Source organism: Heliangelus exortis, chromosome 15 (genome assembly GCF_036169615.1).
Source record: "Heliangelus exortis chromosome 15, bHelExo1.hap1, whole genome shotgun sequence".
NCBI lineage: Eukaryota > Metazoa > Chordata > Aves > Apodiformes > Trochilidae > Heliangelus > Heliangelus exortis.
Window position 1 is genome coordinate 4,433,332 of NC_092436.1, and position 18,014 is coordinate 4,451,345.

General features: G+C 41.8%; 1 protein-coding gene across 5 annotated transcripts in view; it reads left to right on the top strand.

The window, feature by feature from the left end:
- The first annotated feature begins 5,487 nt into the window (after positions 1-5,487).
- CNOT6 (CCR4-NOT transcription complex subunit 6) overlaps positions 5,488-18,014 on the top strand; it is a 30,573-nt gene continuing 18,046 nt past the window's right edge. The window contains exons 1-2 of one of the 5 annotated variants that reach the window (XM_071759221.1): positions 5,592-5,752; positions 7,575-7,900. The gene's annotated coding sequence lies outside the window, so the exon portion shown is untranslated. Of the gene's footprint in view, positions 5,753-7,520; positions 7,901-18,014 lie in introns of all 5 variants that reach the window. The other 4 variants (XM_071759218.1, XM_071759220.1, XM_071759219.1 and 1 more) reach the window with 4 other exon arrangements.

Sequence of the window (18,014 nt, forward strand, 5' to 3'; positions counted from 1 at the left end):
ACACAGAGTAATGTGATACAACAGATGAAGATAGTGGAAAGCTGTGAAACTGCACGGAGAAATTTAAGTAGATTGAGTCCATCTCTACTTCAATGGGAATGAGATCAGACCCCAAATAAGAATTTATGCATGACAGCTGGATTAACATATATATTTCCTCCAAGATAGCACCTTCATAAGCTGAAGAGGTCCACAGTGTCACACTGGAGCATTAGTTCATTTTTTATTAAGAGAGAAACCATCACTTTGTAATTCATGGTAATTTCCTCTAGGACACAGGTCTCCTCAGTTCTCTCTTTTGAGCCCTGATCCTATTTAATTTGCAAGGTGTGAGACTGCAGCTGGGACAGCTTAGTGAACATTTGAGTTATGGTCCCCATGTATTCTGGTTCATGAGCAGAAAACCGTGCAAGCATAAGAGACCCAATTAAGTTACAAGTTCAGCAATCTCCCATCTCAGTGAACTATCAGGTGCCAAATGATTACAGTATTATTGCACTTTCTCACTCAAGAAAAACTGCACATCCTCTGTTTTTTAAAAAACAAACAAACAACCATGCCCAAGTGGCAGTACCCTGCCTGCCTGATCCGTGGTGTGAAATCCTGGCACTCCTGAAGGCTGGAGCTTCCTCACAGTCCTATGAAACCAAATCAGACATGCAGAGCCACGGCAGGGGGAAGCTTTACAAGGCAGGAGCACAGATGGGATCAGCTTGCAAGTAAATATGTTTCTGTTGTTAGAAAAAAACCCTTGCAAGCAACAATGGATAAAGATAAAAAATACGATGCTGACAGATGAAGGGGAAAAACCCATCAAAAATGAGTACAAAGAAAAGAGGATATGGTAGAAAGGACCAAAAAGCTGGATGGGTAGGTTGAGCAGCTGTCTTCCCACTAATGAGAATCCTTCCATCTTACATCAATAATGCCATTATTTAGCATTTAACCTCTCAGTTGTGACTCCATAACTGGGCATCAAGTATTTCATATCAATTTTCACTATTCAGTCACATACATAAAAGCTCCTGCCATGAAAGGCAAAGCCTTGTGCTCCTGTTGTGGTGCTTGTAATGCAATCAGTACCTCTGCCAGAGTACTGAATGCATGCAGGTCATACCTTTAACATTTTGCATCATTAATTTAGTTTAAATAGGAAAAGATGTTGATCTTCTGGAGAAAAGTAACTATGAACCGCAGAGGTGATTCTAGAGACAAAAATTTGTAAGAATCAGTCTGTACCTAAAAAATTACAATGAGGAAAAGTACATCATGGTGCATTATTCCAACTTCTTAACAGTGTTGAGATTTTAATATTTGATTAGGACAAGTAAGCATTATGATATTCTTAGATCTGTTACTTTACTGCAGTATAGCACAAAGACACACACTAGAAAATATTAATGACTAAATGCTCTAAAAACCTGGAAGCTTGAGGTAGAGAACAGGGTTCAATATACATTTTAAACTGTTACAATCCTGATAACATATTAAGTATCTAAATATCCATAACAGTTACCTAAGCATGGCATACAAGCATCTCAGATGGTGGCAGAGTTAAGCAGTAGCATCCATAACTAGCAAAAAGGAGTTACAAATTCTATGGAGTTCTTCATACTAAATGCAGATATTTCTAGAAAAAAAACTTTTGATGATATTCAACTTCATTTGAAGCACTTAGACCATTTTTGTGTTACAAAATTAAAGTAATGCCAAGGCTGCGAAGTGCTTACCTACAAACTGTGCCATCCCAGGATTAAAATTCTTTAATTCAGCTCTGTTGTGGATATGCATAAGAGGAGTTTTCAATTATCTTTTTATATACAAGCCTTCTGGAAATCACTGAATTTCATTCCATGAAGAGGAAAGAAGGAATATTAATTGCCTCAATGCTTTTTCTATGGGCCTTTCACTGTAGTTTTAATGCTCAATAAACATCAAAGATTTATCTTTACTATCCAACTGTGACAGAAGATGCTCTTACATTCACTTGGTAGATGGAGAAGAGGCCATAAAACTGAAGGCTGAAATCATTAAGCATGAGATGATTTCAGATGTACAATGTAAGTGCTCCAGGTCCTCATTTTTCAGAGTACCTGCCATTCTAGAAATATCCCATGCTCAGAGCAGTGATCCCAATGATCTCAACAGCCAAGGAAACTATCCTGCAGTTCAGATCCATGTCTCTCTACCTGGATATGTTGAAAATGTAGAACATAATTAAGCTGTGCCCAGCAACTCAGGTTCCCTGTCCTCCTCCCAGTTACTCCCTTCTTTTCTCATTACCTCCCGTGCTTTCCCATCACTCTGCTTTTCTCCCCTGCCTCATTTCTTGCCTCCAGTTACATTGCTTTTTTCACATTCCCTGGGCACAGAAAGTGTGTGGGAGCAGAGAGGACTGATCCTTGCCTTGCTCACCTCTCCTGTAAGCCCAGACACAGGAGTTTCCACAAGCCATGACAGCTCTGTACCTGCTGTCTCTCAGGACAGGGTGATACTGCTTCAGCTCACCCATCATGTATGAGCTGTAGATGAAGGATATATCTTTTATTACTAAGAATTTAAAAGTAAACAAGCCTCTACTGTACATCTGTATCTAGACATTTCCAGAGAGTACAGAAGCACCAAATTTGGTGATTTAAACAAAGCAAAAAGTACCATAGCTCAGCCACAAAAATAACTCCTACCACAAGTTTCACATCCCTCTCTCAGCTCAGAGGCAACAGGGCCTTAGAACATCAGCAAGTGTTGCTAAGATGGACCAAGTGGCCCTCACCGGGTCTTCCCAGGCACAGCTCCTGCCTTGAATGGATGTGCAAAGAGGGGAGAGGACAGGGATGCTAAGAGTTCTTAAACTACTCAGTGAAAATACACGTGTCTCCATGGATAAGGTCAGCAAAGTTGTAGGACATGGTTGTGTGTCACAAGTGAGACGTGGCCCAACTAAAGCCTTAGGTATTTTTGGTTTGGAGTAGTGGATGAAAACTTACTCCCAGATTACAGTAAACTTAACACTGTTTTAAAAAGTGACTAATGACTAAAAATGACTGGAATGTGCTCTAGAAAAATGACTAATTTGTGCTCTAACCTGGTTGTCTTTCATAGCTGTACTGTCCCAAACACAGGACACATGGAAATACATCCAGGTAAAATATTAATGGGTAAAAGATTAATGGGAAGGGCTCTCTTTTGATTGATGAATCTGTGACCTTGAGCAACAAGAGCACTTGGATGAAGTATATCTGCCATGTGAGACAGAAAATGAAAGAGGCTCCTATTACACTCTCAGATCTCATTAAGCACCCAGACCAGAAACACCAATACTGGCACTGGCCATCTGCTCCACTGTTTGCCTGGTTACAGCTCTGATAACACTTTCAGGGAGCAAAAGTTAATCATACGTACAGATGAGCAACAGCCCTTCTGCACAGGAAATTCAGTGGAGCATAACAGTTGCTAAAAAAAACCCAACCTACATACCTGTTTTTACTTCATTCTGTTGTTTCAAACCACACAGCAAGCTGGCAGTTCAAAGAAAAAAAATTGACATAAGAGGCCATAACTTTAGACTGCTCAAATATTCCTGTTTTTTATAAATAATCTGTAAAGTTACCATAAAGTTGATTAACTTGAAATCATCCGAACTGCTGTGATCTCCTATTAGTCTATATAATGGGCAATAATATTCACATTTTTTTTTAAACTGCTTTCAAATTATTTCCTCTAAGGCTCTTTTTTGCTATCTCAGTTATTTTAAAATTACAGGTATTTTCTGTCATTTGTTTTCCACTTGCAGCAGTGAAGGCCCTCACCAGCAGACCTTTGCAAGTCTTCTCTAATATTTCCCCAGCATCCATCCCCAAGGAATGAAGTTTCCCTGCAAGCATTTTTTGTGTGGCTGTGATCAGCTGAATTTCTTTGCTGAGCAGCAATTCCTGGAAAAATCCTGCAATGCATTCAAAGACTTTCCTACTGCTTTTGGAGAATTAGCTCTGGGCAAAATGATACAGTCTATTGAGGCCGTATCTGACCTAGAAAGTATTAACTGAAGAATGTGCAGGACAGCTGGTTATCGGAGAGAAGAGACACAGCACAGGAGGATGATATGGAGAGGGACTCAAGTTAGTGCTGAATGATTGTCAGTTCTCCAGAGCCTGGGAAGCAGATACAGAGCTCATCCTGCATCCCATAATGGAACTGGCTCCAGTACATCTAGCACAAGACTGTGCCATGTGGTGAGGAGATAGTTTATCATCTGAGAGGTTTTGAGATACGTGATGTGATAAGGCTGAAGAGAAATCTGAAGTGTAGCAGGATTGTTTCTAACAAAGTGCCAAAGGGCTCAGCCTTCCAGAGGAGGACAATCTGCCACCAGGTTTGGTACATCGTGTCCCAGGGTCATCTTTGCTCTGAGGTTGTTGGTGCTCCTCAAAAGCATGACTGGGTACCAATCTCCTTTAAATTATGTTAAAGAGAATGCCTTGTTGCACAATAGTGTGAGTGCCATTTATTTCCAGCCACTTTTCCAGTTATACCAAACCAGATGAGGCTTCAATTATTTTTTTTTTTTTAGCTTTCCCAGTTCAGAAATAGGGTTCTGTGTCTGAGATAATGTTTTTTTCTTTATTGTTCCTGTCAGTGAGATGTTGCATACCACACGCATGTTTGCTGCCACATCACCAATGGCTCAACAATTCAACTCCCTGAAAATCAGAGGAAATCCTTCATTTTGAAGTAATTATTTACAAGTTTGGCCAATACTACACCACGGATGGCACTTCCCACCATACCTTCACCTAGACCCTCTTATCTTAAAGTGAAGTCTTGTTACACGGTGGCAGTGGTAACAACACTTGACATTAATGTGCTGTACTTATCCAAATATCCATTAATTGGCTCAAGGGAGACAATAATGCCAGGAATAACCCCAGTTTCACACAGCTGCTGGCGGCAGTGCTGGTGGCCATTTCATGGTAAACACCGTTGATGCAGATGTCGTAGCAAAGCATCCGAGGAGCTATTTTGCTATTTAAAGACAAACACAACGATGTTCAGCACACCCTCCACACTTGGCAGAGCACATATGCTGCAAGTTCAAGCTCCTGACTCGGTCTTTTGCAGAAGAATGTGAAGTTATTTTTCAAACGAGTGGCTGTTTCCATTAGACTCCTGATAGAAACCACTTCCCTGGGATACACCATTCCTACCCGTTTCGTGTTTTACCTCACAGCTGACACTTTACTCTCACCCGTTTTTCTGCCTCCTTCACCCCTCCTCTCCCTCACCCCCCATCCCTACAGGGGTACCCCCAAGCACCCCTCCAAACTCCTTCCCCCACCTCCCATCACCCCCCCGGCCCCCAACCCCTTCCCCAGCTCCACCGCAGCCCCCCGGCCCTTCTAATCCCCCCACCCGCGGGCACCCCAGAATTCGCCCTGGGCTCCTGACTCCCCCTCCCCGCTCTCCTCTCCGCGGAGCCTGCGCGGAGTGCGGGCTGCCTGGGCAGGCAGGGCGGGGGGAGAGGGGAAAGGAGGAGGGAGAGGAGGAGGAGGAGGAGGAGGAGGAGGAGGGAGGAGGAGGGCCGGCCCGCCCGCAGCCGCCGCCGCCAGCGCCGCCATGATGCTTGTTTGCTTTCAATGAGTGTGAGGAGGAGGCGGGGGGGAGCCGCTCTCCCGTCCGGCCCGCGGCAGGAAACAAAGAGCCAGGCAGGCGGCGGAGCGAGGGCGGCGGGGGGACGGGGATGCTGCAGCCACAGGTAGGGGCGGCCCCGCCATGGGGGGTGCCCGTGGCGCCTGGCCTGGAGGGGGGGCTCTCGCTCGGGGGGGCAGCACTTCGGAGGGGGGGGGGGGGGTGGCTGCTATGGGGGAGGGGAGCGGCGGTATTCAGGGGGGGCGAGTACCCCTCTGAGTGTGGTGGGGGCTCCCCCCGCCTTTAGTGTTTGGGGGGGGTTTTGGGGAGGGGGGCGAGGCCCCTCTGAGTGTGAGGGGGCTCCGGGATTGGGGGGGAGTACAGGGGGGGGGTTGTAGTTTGGCGCTGGAGGAAGCGCTGGGCCCTGGGCGGTTGTTGCTGCGGGGACGCCCCGGGGAGGCTCCGCGGCCCTGGTAAGGGGGTAGGAAATAGCTGGGATCGGAGGGGAACGGGGGCTCCGCCGCCGGGAACTTGCCCCGGCCGGAGGCCGATAAACACCCACCCAGCGTTTGGGGGAGCTGGGCCGGGCGGCGCCGCGTAGGGAGCCCGGGTTCATTTGCATCGGGAAGGCAATTAAGAGAAATTAGTACAATGGCATCTGGAAGCCTGAAGTTTTTTTTTTGTTGTTGTTGTTGTTGTGTTCGGTTGTTGGTTGCGTTGTTTTATTTATTATTTTTTTTTCCTTCGCTGTGCAATTGAGTTTAAAATAATTAAACAAAGGCAGAGGGAAATGACATCAACCTGGTAATTGCCCGTCCACCCTCCAAGCACGGCTTCCCCGTGCCTCTGCCTCCCCGGAGGCCGCTCTGCCTCCCTGGCAGCACACGGTAGGGCCGGCAGGGGCTGCCTGTCAGCTCAGCGCCCACCCTACTCCGGAAGGAGCTGCCAGCAGCTGCCCGCCCCGCCGGCAGCGGGAGCCGCGGCCTCGCTGGCGCCGGGGCCCGGAGCGGCCCTTGCCCGTACCGGCGGAGGGAAACGGCGAGGCGGTTGTGGGCTGTGATTGACAGCTCCTGCAGCCAATGGGAGAGCGCGGGGGGCGGGCCCGGCGCTGGCACGTGAGGCGGCGGGACAGACGCATGCAGGGATAAACAGAGGGGAATTGGGGCGGGGGGGATGGCGGCCCCGGCTGAGGGGGCAGAGGAGCCCGGAGCCTTCAGGCGGCTCAGCCGCAATTAATTACCCCATAATTGAGCTGATTAAAGGGAGGGGTGGTGTCTGTGTGAGGACAGGTGTGGCAGGGGCCGCCCCCCACCCACCCGAATGGGGGGCAGAGGTGCTGCGCCCCTCAGGTGTGGGGGGGTGGCTGAGGGCTGCTTGTCTGTCTCCGTTCTCATTGTTAAGAGAATTTTAAGCCTGGGATCAGACGAGGCTTTGGAAAAGTATGGATCGATACACCTGTTGTTGCGATAGGCGTTTATATTGTGGGCATGTGTTTTATCTGCAGTTTCCCCCAAACACAAAATGTTCATATCAGACCTACCTTGCTTTGAATAATGTAAAAAATACCTTTAGAAAAATACAGGTTTTGATGTGTATGCTGTTTTTTGTTTGTTTTTTAACATCTATCTATTTCCACAAATGTGTAGAAAATTGTATTACTGAAAATGCAGCTTCACAGATGGGTATTTGCTTTGTAACTAGGGTAGCAGATCTTCTGGGTTTTCATTTGATTTCTGGGGCTTATTTTCTTAATCTAGATTTCACCACAATGGGTAACTAATTCAAAATTCAAGGGATTAAGAAATACCTGCGGTATTTGTCTGGCTTAAATACAAAGATGTGCAAGTGTTGACTGGTAATTGTATTGTATCTTGCATTTTTTTTTTTCATTCTAGAGCAGGTCTCGTAATTGGGAATTTATCAACATTTCCACTGGGGTAATTTTACAGGATTATCCGCCCTCTGTTCTTCCTGCTGGTTCATCTGGACTCTGTGGAGTTTGCTGCTAGCAATGAAGCCTTCTGTGGGGGTTTACTCATGCTATTACTGAAATGGAGTCCTTCGCATTTGGATTAACTCTTTATTCACTGTTCACCTGAATCTCTTGGATCAGTACATTTATAAAAAGGATACTACCATGCACCTCTTTTCTGTTTGCATTTTGAAGTTGAACTCTGAATACGTGCCTGATATGTTCAGGCTGTTTACTTTGCTTGAATTTTAGAGGAAGAACTGAAATAAAAAGCTAGATGAGACTGTAATACTGCATGAGCAGGTAAATACTTCTGACATTTTATATTTGAAGACTGGAAAACGTTTTACAAAGAGTCACAGGTTGAATTAGGCAAAATTAAGTAAAAATCATTAAGATCAGGCTTTACTAGATGTTAGCTAAGCAAGTGGATTGCTCATGATAGAAACCACTGGCTTTAAAATGGGGTTATATGATCCCAAGGTTGAGCAAACCAAACAAATCCTTCCCATAGGGCACATCCTTGGCCAAAATAGCAACACATTAAGTGAAGGTTGGACACAGACAGTATCTTTGTGAATGAAGATGCCTTTCAATCTTCAGAACTGAGAGAATACACTGAAATAACTGAATAACTGAAAGAATTGCCACTTATTTCCACAGAGTTGGTTGGTTTTTTTTTTTTCTAGAAGAATTACACGATATTCAAAGGTTAAAATTGTGGATGATGAGCTTGAAGTGCTACCACTGACATTGAAACCCCACAGGAATAATCTCAACAAACCCTACCCCTCACTTTTAATTCTAGTTGGGTGAGATGGAGGTTGGCTGTTGCCCTGGTGCATACAATTTAACTGTTTTTTTCTTTTTAATGTGTATATTGAGATTTTTATAGTACTTATGGTGTCAGAATCCTGGCTTTACTGAATCTGGTCTAAATTTAGACTTCTTCATGGTGTAATTTTAAAAGCTTTATACATGAATTGCTCAAACTGAGTCACTGCAGGGTTTCATCTGTTTTGTGTTTCCTCTTCAGAGCTGGTGCTTCACACTTGGAAGTGTCATTATTGTACAGTATCCTGCAAGATTATTATCATTGTATTAAGAGATGTAATTTATGCTTCTGCATTGAAATTGGGTTGTAGAAGTCCACTCAACAGGGGAGCTTGGCATAAGTTTGGGGACCTGCCCTCAGTTTCTACATTCAGTGGTTTCAGCAGTTAAGTCTTGGAAGAGTTTACAAATGCTCAGGCAGATCCCATAGAAAAAGGTGCTTAAATGCTTAACATGTGCTTTTTTGAGCCTCTAATTACACTTCCAAGATGATGCTTATTTAAAAAAAAAAGCAACCTAAAGTTGGCAAGAACTCAATTTTTTCTTTTGTAAGACTGCAACATGAATCCTTTTGTGAATGCCTCAGAGGGCTTTTTTTTAAGGGAAGGAATCAAGGAGGGATGAGGAGCAGAAAATGTGTACATAGCTGTTTACTTTAGAGCTAAAATACTTGCAGCTAGTATTCCAATTTATGCTATAATGGAGCTCTGCAGGAAAACTTTTTTTTTTAAGACTGGGAAAGCCTCCAGGTGTGTTATGGAGGCTGCCCTCCAGCTGTGATCACAGCCTGGGTATTGTGATGGCTCTTTTGTCTGAGATCATATTTCTGATGATTTTGCAAGTTAAGTGGCCTCCTACCTTAAGACTTTCCTAACGATGTTGTAAAGATATTTTATAATATCAGTATCTTCAAGGCCTCCTTTCAGATCTTCTGCAAGGCAGCAGTTCCAGTTTGAGGACTGGGGGTTTCTAGAACATGCTAAAGCAAACTGAGTGATAGTTCATGTCATTAGGATGTAGCATCTTGCTATAGTTAGGAGACTATGAAGTGTATCATCAGTGAGAATACTGCATAGTACAAATAATCTGTGCAGCTTGACTGCTTGAATTATTTTGGAGTTTATTGATGAGTGATCTGACTGCAGTGGTGCTCCAAAGAGCAGAGATCAGTTTGCAGAGTTAGGGATCAGAAAAAAAGTTGGAAGCACTGCCTGCACTTCACAGACAGATCCTTTTGTTTGCTTTTTGGAACAAAACCAACACATTGTACTGACACCTACAGAGATAGGAAGGCTCCAAACTAATGGACAGCTGGGTCTGAGTGTGCACAGTCTGGTGTGTATCACCTGTCAGCACAAGCAGAGAGCATTGTGAGGGCTAAACAAAAGTATTAATGTGTTTTGTGCAAAACTGACCATCCACACTTTCTAATACGCTTTTTGAGAAGTTCTAACAGTTGTACACCCAACAGTTCTGTGAACTCAGATTAATTTCAGTGCTGCCTTAACCACAGTTGCTCTGTAAATGTTTGGGTACTTTCAGAGACAAGAGTTTTTAGGAACAAGTGATCTGTGTGAAGAATAATTAAAAGTAGGAAGGAAACCTTGCTTTGCTGATGGGGGATCCACCTCTGGAGATGTGAGAACTGATCATACAGTAATTGCCAGTCATGGCATAGATGCTTTCTGTGTAGGGAGCAACAGGCTAGCTGACCCCATGGTTTATTCTGCTGTAATCTGTCAGGACTTTTTGCCAGTGGCAGAGCTTGGAAAGCTGCTGCTCTGGTAGCTCATTAACTCCACATAATCTACAGCTGCTGTTGGAGTAATGCTGAAAACAGTGACATGGCTGGAGTAGTGATACTTTATTTTGTCTTAAAACCACCAGCAATAAATAAACCCCACTCTCTTAGCTGGGTGTCATTGTTGGTTTTAAGCTTTGTCTTGCAAACGGTGGCACCAACGTGACAGAGGGGGGTGATGAGGTGGAACATGGGGACAAGAAAGAAATGTTGAGTTGGCTTTGCCACACAAGAGCAAGGTCGTGGAACAACATTCTCAGGCTTGTTGGTTTAATTTGAAGTAAAAACAATCTATGAATAATCTGGTTGGTTTTGTCAGGATGTGGCTAGATGGGTAGAACATGAACTGCATGGACAATTTCTGTAATATCCTGAACTTCATTTAGTTTAGCAACTAATATTAAGCAGGCACTTGTCTATCTAGAAATGGTTTTCTTTAGGAAGGCAAAGATTTGGGGATTTAGATACTGACATCTCTTGTAAGGCTTGTTCAGATCTATAGCAGGCATGCTGAAAGTGAGCTTGTATCCAAACTTAATTTTACTCCTGAATTCTGATGCAGGGCTAAGAATAATGTTTTGTGCAGGGACTTCATGTTTTCACCCACAAAACGACAGAAACATGTTAAGTATTCTTAAGATGCATAAAGGAAAATGTGGTAAGAAATGTTTAGTATAAATGCCAGTATTTAGAAAAGCTTACTGAGTTAGACCAAGATGAGTTGTGCAGTCTCTAAACAAGAATTAGTGTTCCATGTATCGTGAAGAATTCTAACTAAATTGTCAAACATGCTTGTTGGACACAACCCATGGGGTGAGAGTTGGTATTGTATTAATGTTTTGGAGTGTAAAACTATTCTCATTAGCTTTCTGAAGATGTTTGTAGGTGAAACAGTGCTTTTAAGCCTTGGTCTTACTGCCTGTCTGCATTTTAAAACCATTTAGCTTCACGGTTTATGATGGAACTCTTAATGTTGATCTTTTAGGTTCCATCTTACTCAAATACTATATAATTATGTAATGCAAGTAAATTCTTGAAGTAATTAGTGAACCTGACTGATCTTTTAATGTATTGGCATTTCAGAACATGCTAAAATAGAAAATGCAGAATTCTGAATGTTGTGCAGTACTCATTAGCTAGCCCAAGTGTTTCTAGGGATACCAGTTAAAGGTCAGCCTTTGCTTTGCAGTTTGGTTTTGCATTAATGTTTGTTTTGTATACAGCAGCCTTTTACTTTGGGCATAATTACACACAGTTGCTGGTAATTAATAACTACTCTAATAATCTGGACTGTGTCTTTGCTACACTGAGAACATTTGGGCATAGGATTTCTAATAATTAGATGTTGTGAAGCATAAGGGGTGGGAATTTGAATCCTTTACCATGTCAGAGAAAATGGATCTATCTTTAGGATGGATCTTCTAGAAGATAAAGCAGTCAGGGACCTCTACTCAGGTGTCTCTTGTTTTCTGAACATGTTAAGAGTTCTCTTTTGACCCTGAACTGGTCTTTATAGCAACTGAACATGGAAGTGAAAATTGCTTCTTTGCACTAGTGAATCTGTGGTAGAACAGTTTTTCACACCTTCCAAGGTTTAGGTTTTCCATGTACAGCAGGAAATTGGGCTTGCAAGTGGAGAGCTGGCAGCTTGGGCAGGAGGGGAAATTGGAAAATGGCCACTTCCTACTTCTTCCCCACATCCAGTAATCAGGCTGTTTGCATTTCTATAAACAAGTAGTTAAGGACAAAGAAGTCTTAAATATAAAATACCTAGAGGTCAATACTGAATTATATCATTTCTTAAAAATACGAATATACTGGGGTTTTGGGCTTAAAATGTCTGATTGGTGCTATGCAGCTGTGTAGTCTGATCAAACCTTCCTGGTTTGAAACCAGCAAAAACATCCTTTGGCTTTTATGGCCCATTTGGTCTGAGCTTGAATGCTTTGCTTTTTTAAGTTTCAGGAGGTTTATGTCTTGCTTTAGTCAGCTTCAGCTAGTTAAAGGGTTTTGCACAACTTTTACATCTTTGTAGATTTTTAAAAAAGAATAGTAAAGCATTTGCAACTTCTGAGCTTTCTGTAGTAGGATTTATATATGCAAAATCAAAGAATTTATCTGGTTAGTCTTATTCCAGATACACTCACATGAACTGATGTGTATTGACTTAATCAGCCCCTTGTATTTATTATTATGTAGAGAATTCACTGGGATGTGAGCATGCATTACAACTGATTCTGAAAAAGAGGAAGGGTAACTTGTGGTTTTGTATTGGCAGCCATGTAAAATTCTAGTTTTAGAAGTCCTGAAAATATGTTGAAGGAGTATAATTTCCCTGATGAAGCCATTTAATCTTAACATACTAACAGCCTGTAAACTGATCCTACCAAGTGAAAAAGCACTTGGAATGAATCAATTGACTTTATGTTGACTCAACAACATTTTTATTTTTTTAAATTTAGATTATTCCAACGTTAAGCTATAAATTGGGTTAAAAGGATCTTGACACTTTCCCATACTTTATAGTTGCATCTCTTGGGGGTAAGGAGTGTTTCAGGGTTTGTTCTGCTGCTTCATTTCTGCCTGTTCACACAGCTGTTATGTGCCATCTTTCCACACACCTAGGTAAAAGGAAGTCTTTAATTCACAGCATGTATTCTGAAAAATCCAGGTGTTACCCTTTAGCTAATTTCCCAATTGGGTTTTTCCTAGTCTTATTTTTTTTCAATACTATGTGCTTACCTTAAAGCTAAAAGTAGTTGAACAATATTTTGAAAATGAAATTCCGAGAATGTTTGCACTAACCAACAAATATTAGGTGTTTACACAACAGAATTGATATTTACTAAAAAAATATTGATAGAAAAAAATACTTTCTTGCAACATTGATGTTTTCTTTGTGTATATTTGAATAGAACAATCCTGTTCACACCTACAAAGTTAAATGTAAGGTTGTATTTCAGTAGATAGGGAAGTCCTCACATTTCTTTTATTCAGCGTTGAAATACTGTAATTTTGGTACCAATGTGCTTCAGTATGGATTCCTCTACTTGAAGGAAGCTTCATTTCTTTCAAAATTATTTTCTTTTAGGTGGTGGCTTCCACTTGCATTTTTGAACTTTGGTTTATACACTTGCACGGTGATGTATTGTAGCAAAATCTAACCAGAAGCAATATTTCATAACATTATGAGGTGTCCTTTCATATGGTGATGTATACCTGCTTGTGTTTGGGAAATCCAGAACTAGGTGTATGTTAAGATTTATTTTTTTAAACAATCAGATTTAAGTTTAGTATGTTTTGAGTTAAGACATTGATAGAAATGAGTGACATGAAATTTCAAATATTTCATAGGAACACTCTAGGCATACAGAAAAAAGGTCTAATTTTATAGTTTATGTCAGGGTGGAGGGTGCCCAAATAATTTTTTTATACAAACTTACCTGAAGTACATTGAATCTGCTTCTTGTGATACTTGAGATTTAGCTGGGATATGTTGGATAGTTGCTTCCTCAACTCATTGTGGTATCTTGCCTATGAATATTTTTTCCATCATTTTTCAGGATTCGAATCACTGTCTAGGTTGTTGCCTATGCTTGATGCAGACTGAGCATACATAGAGTTATTTTCTCATTTCATCAATTCAGGAGTGGAAATTCTATAGGGACTGTTGAAGCTTCTGTTGCCTGTTGGAAGTTTTGTTGCTTTTCTGTGAGGAGAAGACAGAGCTGCACCTTGTCATCCCGAGCAGGGATGTTTACACGGGGTTGTTGCTTTATTTGCCTGTACTGTAAGCTGAAAGGGAATTATGTTCCTGTAGAAATTTGTATCTTGCTGAGTAAAATGGCACCAGTGAAAGGAAGGTAAAAGCAGGAAGCTTGATTCATCTTGGAAAGGCACTTGTTTAGAGAATGGGTTGTGTGTTTTTGAGTGGGAATGAGCAAAACTTAAGTTTTATGGTGAAAATTGAAATAGGACTCTGAAATTAGCTAAAGGATTTTTTTTCCAAAGCATAGTAGTGTTTAGATGTATTTCTCTTCTCTTTGAAGAGGGTCTTTGTTTGAAGTCTAAAGTGGGTAATTTCTGTTCATTCTAATAGAATGAGCAGTAGAGATTAACCCTTTAGGTACAGGTCACCATTTCAGACTAGCCTGTACATTGCTAGAATTGCTACAACTTGAAGTTATCTAAAAACCAGTGTACTTTGCCTTCAGTTAGGGTTTCAGACTTTGTTCAGTGTTACTATTTAACTGATGCATGGGTGAGGGTTGCAAGATCTGCTTCCTGCTGTGCAAGAAAAGATTTTGGGTAGGTGCCACCAGAAGGGCAATAATATTGTTCTGGTTTCAGTCCTGTAAACAGCTGAGCTGCAAAGCCACACTTTCAGTGCTACTATACAGGAATAAGAATGCAGGAAGCTTGGCTTCCTCAGATTTAATTTTTTTTCCCCCTCCTTCTCCACCTTAGCTTTTGGACAGTTTAATTCTCTTCACCAGCTCCTTTTGTTGTCAGACAAAAGTCAGTGCTGGTGCAAAAGTGGAGTGGAAATGGATGGTCCTGGGGAGGAAGGGACTGCAGTAGGTCCAGCTTGGTTCTGCTTCACACATTGTGACCAAGTGGCTGGCGTTGGGGTGTGAGGGGGATCCTACATTAACTTGGGATTCAAGACATAGCAGTCCATGTAAGAAATATATAGATTTGTAGGGAAAGTAATTGGAAGCCAATTTCCAAAAGCAAAATAAAATTTTGAATTACATGGAAAAGAGCATCAAGGTCAAAGTCAGGAGGTTACACAGGAATGATCTGGTATGTTTCTAGTGTTAGGGTTTGGAGGTAGGTAAAAAAACATATGTTCTATAATTTTCTCACTAAATCTTTGAGCAACTTAATGGTTTATAATTAATAGGGAGTACTTAAAGATTGTTTTCTTCTGCCATGCAGAAGTTACTTAATTGGTATGTAATACTATACTATTTTAATAAATGGAAAATTACTTAAAGTGTCTTGATAGTTAAGACTTTGAGGTCTGGGTTTATATAGTTTGTTCACTGTTCTTAATTGAGATAGCAAGAAGCTTATGTAGTTTGGTACTTGATCAAGGTGATTCTACTTTACTCCCACCTTCTAGTTATCCTCTGAGCTACATCAGTTTATTGTTGTTTCCACATGAAGGGGAAAAAAAGTCAACAGAAGTCGGCAACATCTCTCAGGAAGTTTTAGAAGGAGCTTTGTAATGTGATCTTGAGGTATTTCCAAAAGTATTTCATATCTGTAAAAGGGATTTGTAGATGCTGCTTATTAAGTGTTAAAATAGCTATTTCAGAATTGTTGATTAGATCAAAGTTGTCTGAACATTAACCCATGCTGCTCTCATTTGTTTCTTGTTTACTATGAAGTTTTAGAAGGCAAATTTTCATTGCCTGATTTTTTTATTTTTTTATGAAAGAAGCAGGTGGTTCAGATGGTTTATAGCAAATTTGGTGTGGGTATTTGTGTTGAGGTTAATGCTATAAAGGATTGGTGGTAAGCTTAGCATACAGAGGTTGTCTGATACATTTGGTTTTGAAATAGTTAATTTGTCTGTGGTATTATAGAAAGCATTTCAGGAAACAAAGAACAGTAGTATTTTCTGTTGGTGGTTGGGTTTTGTTTGGTTTGGTTTTTTTGCTTTCCCTTTTTTTTTTTGGCTTTGTTTTTTTTCCAAAAGTGCCACGAGCTCCTTACTGCTTGCTCTCAAGAAAATGGCTCCCACAGCTATTTTGATTAAATTGTTCTACCCACCAGTTTCATTATAATGGCAGAAGAGAAGGACAGGAAAAAAGTCAGTCTTTCTTACCCTGTGACTCAAAGCAGTTTCCCCAGACTATCTTCTCCTCACTGTAGAGACTTTATTTATTGGTACTTCACAGTCATTTGGAGCATTAACTGACTGACAGTCTGACTTACACCTTACAGGTGCCTGTAGTCTGGGACACTTCCACTTCCAGGGTCTTCTTGGCAATGGTTTGAGCCCTTTTCATTCTTCTACAGCTACCAGTGTAGTTAAAATGTGGCCTCCAGGCAACTCCCAACTCTTTCTTCTCTAGATCACCAGGTCTGCTTAACTCCATACTCACTGAGGCTATAGGTGCCAGGGCTATAGGTGCTCCTGGGGAGCAGAGCAGCACAGCACAGCACACACACTTGCAGGGCTGCTGGTGATCTCCCAGTCCCTTGTCCAGGCCAGTTCTCCAAAGCAAGCCCTGACTGGGCTGTTGATCACTTGACAGCAATCATTTTGCAACACTTGGCTTTGCCTCAAAGTGATCTGCTCTGGGGGAATCCAGAACCAGTACTCCATCATCCACCTGCTCTGTTAGCTGGTTTTGTTAGCTCCTCTTTTAACAGGTTGTCCTCCCTTGACTTTACAGCCTTCAGGCTTTTTATTCTGTTTTTAATCCTCATCATCCTTGCCCTGTGCCTTTCTCTGAAGACTTTCTTCTGCTCCAGCTCTCCCTTGCTGTGCTCTCCTGCCTTTCTCTTGGTACCCTCTCTACAAACAAGGCCTTAAAGCTTCTACACTGAAGTCTCATTCCTTATGTCAGACTTTTGGCAGTGCTGACCTCATCAGCTTCATTTAGCTCAGTTTCTTTGGGGGAAGTGGCATTAATTCTGTGTTGGGACATCAAGTGGGAATGGGCAGCCATGTTCCTCTTGAACTCTGAAGTTCTTCTGTTTTTACAGCTGTTTAAATAACAATTTTAATACCCTTGGTACAAGATAGTAAACAATTTCATTTGCATTCAATCATATTTAAATGTCCTTTTCATTAAATTTATATAGTTTGGGTTGTGTTCCGGGCATCCATGTCTTACCTTTGTTTATAAAGATTTTCTCCTTTACCTGGTACTTTATTGCATAAGATAACAGCCTTATATTCTGTGGTGCTTTCCCACATCTGTGTTGGTGCAGCTGAAAATTACAAAATTACAGGTGGTGTAAGATCATTTGAAAATTATCATCATGGTAGTTTAAAGCAGGCACTATCAATGGCTTTAAGGTTATTCAACACCATTTTATGACTTAAAATTGCTTTGGTCTAACAAAACTGTATCACTTAATCTCAGGTTTACCTCAGCTTTTATGGCTAACTCAGGCAGCTCAGCAGTCTCCTGGTTTGGATTTCTTGAGGTGGAGACAGGAGGAGAGACAGTAATTTGTAAAAGAGGCTGGTGTTCTTGGGCTACTCCAAGCTGTGAAGTTTTGAAATGCAGTTCAAGGTATTGCATTTGTGCATTATAATGGTCTGTGAAATATGACCCAAATTTAGCCATGCTGTCAGATCCTGAGAAATCTTGATGGATAAAGCACTTGGTGTGACAGAATCCTTGGTGTTCTGGTGCGGACAGGGTCAGTGATGCTACTGGTGAGCAGCAGCTCCTTCAGCTCTCAAGCTTTTGCTGTTTGTTTGGGGTTTTTGTGTGTGTGTTTGGGTTTGTTTGTTTGTTCTTCTCCTGGTAATCATAAACAGCAGAGAACTGTACATGGGGAAATGCAGCAGTGAGAAAGGGAAAACCACAAAGAGCGGGAATTTTAACGAGGTGCCACAGATGGACTGGGAGTGTGGGATCACCAGGATCCAGTGTTAAAACCTCAAAATCTTAAATCACTGGTTGTTTTAGCACACGTTAACAAAACCCACTGGAAAAGTGTGTCATCCTGGGCTGGTAGTGAGGAGCTCTGTGCTGCTGGTACCAGCAAGGCTGTTAATTAGTGCGTGTGATTGAGAGTGCTCTGGGGAGC